The 3766-nt window shown below is 31.2% G+C and overlaps 1 long non-coding RNA gene across 1 annotated transcript; it reads left to right on the top strand.

The window, feature by feature from the left end:
* The first annotated feature begins 954 nt into the window (after window positions 1–954).
* Window positions 955–2557, top strand: LOC134201573 (uncharacterized). Its single transcript, XR_009976923.1, has 3 exons — window positions 955–1516; window positions 1756–1907; window positions 2280–2557. It is a non-coding gene; the product is annotated as an uncharacterized LOC134201573 (long non-coding RNA).
* The last annotated feature ends 1209 nt before the right edge of the window (window positions 2558–3766 follow it).

Below are 3766 nucleotides of genomic sequence, written 5' to 3' on the forward strand. Positions count from 1 at the left end.
CTCGGACTTTTTTTTTTGCCTAGGTATGTGGACGAGCTCACAGCCCACCTGTTATTAAGTGGTTACTGGAACCCATAGACATCTACAACGTAAATGCGCCTCACACCTTGAGATATAAGTTCTAAGGTCTCAGTATAGTTACGACGGCTGCCCCACCCTTCAAACCGAAACGCATTACTGCTTCACGGCAGAAATAGATGAGGTGGTGGTACCTACCCGTGCGGACTCACAAGAGGTCCTAGCACCAGTATATTTAATTTGACTACATTAAATAATTCTCAATTTATTTTGTCAAAGTCGACTTCTTTTTAATTAAAATTTTGTGTTATTACAATGACATACGCTTCGATGTAAATAGTACAGTTTTAGCTAGTCAGTTCAATTAATGGCTAAGGCATCATCACCAGTCGACGAAAGCCACGGATTCCAATCACTTCAAATAAAAAGTTTACAAAAGCGAATCGATAAAAAAAGCCTAAAAATAAACCTTACAAAGCCGTCGGACTGCCTTTGACGAGTATCGACTTTGACACATTGGCTGTAAAAATTCCGTGAGTTTTCTTTTATTTTTATTTTTGTATATTTCAAAGCATTTTTGTGGAATCTCCTACCGTGGGGAACTTTGATTATTATTTTTTTTAATTATTCAATACAACGAACACTAAATTCTGTTTCAATTATGTACGAAGCGGCTAATACAAACTGCAATGCTTGGCACTCTATTTCTAACTCACACCACGATATCTTATACCAACGATTTTATTAAAATTTTGTATACAGAAGATTTTGGGGGCGATAAATCGATCTAGCTATGATTTATTTTCTGAAAATGTTGTTTTATTCGTGTTTTCAATAATCAACTTTATGACTCTTCCCGACATCTGTTGGCGAATAATAATACTATTTTTCATAATTGAGGGCAACTAACTGCTTTAAAGATACAATAACACTAACGGCCGTTTTCAATAACCTATCTATCCCTAGTTTCGGTTACTAAAGATAGACAAATCTATATTTTTGTCCTTACTTACGTTCCAATAACCTATCGACGGGCAGCAGTTCCTATCGGATTTATCTATCCATCGTCGGGAGGACGGATAGCCTGCTAAAGATAGAACGCTCATACAAATCGTGCTTACTTCCGTTTCAATATGAGTTTTAAGTAACTCTCCGGTAGGCGGCGCTATCTCTAGTATGGGCATTCGCTTATCTGTCAAAATCGGCCGGTTACATGTTTATCTTTCGAAAGTAAATCGCTATAATTTAATAATTGTTTCTCTTCATATTGGCATATTGTAGCAGTGATGATAGTGATATGGAATTATTTCAAATGATAATGGATTGTGATGCAGATAGTGATAGTGAGGCCGATATCATATGGTTAGGAAAATAAAGATCGTCTGAATTACATGGCGAAGATCAATAATTACGAATTTGACTATAGATTTCTGAGCAAAGGTGTTGTGAATGAATTGATTAATTTAATGAGACCATATTTGAGTGTAACGTCAAAAAGGTAAGATAAATTTTAACCATAAATGTACTCGTTATTACAACTTATATTTGTTATATATAGCAAAATTATACCTAATTTTTGTTGTGTTACAAAATCACACTCAACAGGAATTCTATAATACTGCTGGATTCCTATGGTGCCCTAAATGACATTCATATACTAATACAATAACCTGGTAGGCTATTTACCTTCATTCTTATTACACACTGATACCTCTACATTTTATATTTGTGTTACAGATTCAAATATAGGAGAGGAATTTAGAAATAGAAAAAGAGTATTTTGAATGTGTAATTTGTGTGCAATGCATCATTGATGTTTCAAAATGTTGTTGCTTGATGGCCTGGGTCTACTCATGATACAACTATAATTAACCATTCCGATTGAAAAGGTATTTCTTATTTATATTACCTTATTTATATTATTATTATTATATATTATTATTATATTTTTATTTATTTATATTATATATTTAGGTGTTTATATGAATTTAATATGACACTATTATAATAAATTATCTACATATCAAGAGAACATTGATAACAAGGTGGACTTGGAAATTGCTATTTGCTTGCCGATAGAGGCTATCCCCACAACCCTATCTTTTAATGTGATTAATTAACCCACATACTCAATCGGAACGATTTAAAATGAATCACATATTAAAACAAGAAATACTATAGAGAGGTAATCTTTTTTTTTAGTTAAGAGCTTGTTATACTGTATTGTAAAATAATTTAAGCGAATAATGTATAATTTTCAGATGCATTGGTGTTTGTAAAAGAAGACTCCCTGTATATCATTGAAAAGTAGATTAAAACTAGAAAATATGCAAGCTGTTATTATAGCTGCCATGCTGCATAATATCGTCAGAAGTATGAATTTAGAAGAATTAGAATCAGAAATTTCAGTCGCAGATACATTACAGGAAAATAATATAATTGTTCGTAACAATTTTTCAAAACTTACATCGGAAATACAACTATGTACTTATAAATAATTGCTTCCAAAGATAATTTATAAAATAAACTCCAAAGATAATTTGACTATTTTTTATTTTCCAAAATGATAATTACATGGTAGTTAGTACATGCAAGATATTTAATTTAGAATTTGTACATATACTTAAAAAACTATCTAACATAAAATTATTATTGCCTACTTAATTTATGAAATTTAATATTCCTTTTAAGTTATTTTTAATTTTTTAAATTATCTAAATCTAACTTAACTTTTGCTACAACAATCTCCTTTTCTTTATTTTCCAAGTCAAGTCTTTTTTGCTATTAGATATTCTGCTAATGCATTGTCCCTATGCTAGCCTTGAATTTCTTTTCTTCCATCTTGTTTCCGCTTGGCTGTAAAAGTGTTAAAAATATTATATGTGACCTACAACAATGTGCATGCTTTATCCAAAATTTCATCTGCAATCCTTACCACCTCCAGCTTGTAACAAAGAGCATAATTATTTCAAATACTACGGCAACCTGAAGAAAAAATCATGTTTATCAATGTGTTATTAGAGACAAACAATCAACTAATTATACTAACCTTACTAAGGTTGTTTCTTATGTTGCCGTAGCGTTCTTTAAGTTTTCCCATTTTAGTCGAAGCTGCGATGGAGTTCGTGGGAAACGACGAATCGACGAATTAAAATCATTTACAAGGGTTTGCCAAGCCTGCTCCTTCAATTTATTGTTTGTGGCATTTGTTGCCTTATTATTGAAACGTTTTTTCGCCGCCACAAGTTCTGCTAGAATCATCGTCTCATCTTTTGTTTGACTGAAAAAGATATATTTTCTAAACTTGAACTCAAAGTTTTCAAAGTAAAATTATTATTATCAATGTAGTTCATAGATACTTACAGAATTCATTTTATTTCACTGTAGCTCTTTAATTATAAACACACTTAGAATTATAAACGAAAGTTTTAAAGCGTTTTGGAGGTAAGTCATCATCTAATATAGTAGGTAAACAATAGAAAAACAAACAAAAGAAACTGATCACTGCTTATTGGCAAACGGACTGTCAAAACGTTTCGTTTCATAATTTCGACTAGGATAAAAATAGCAATACGTCCAATTTAAAAAAATCTACATATGTTTTTATTACTTTTTGTTATAAACAAATGTGTTTAAGATAGTCTACAATATGCTGGTTAAATTATAGTTATAATTTAGAATAAAATAAAATAAGTCTTGATCCTGATGTTGTTTCGTATTTGTAGTAGAACGAAACGTATCAAGAGGC

The sequence above is a fragment of the Bombyx mori genome, chromosome 28, assembly GCF_030269925.1.
Source record: "Bombyx mori chromosome 28, ASM3026992v2".
Classification (NCBI taxonomy): Eukaryota; Metazoa; Arthropoda; class Insecta; order Lepidoptera; family Bombycidae; genus Bombyx; species Bombyx mori.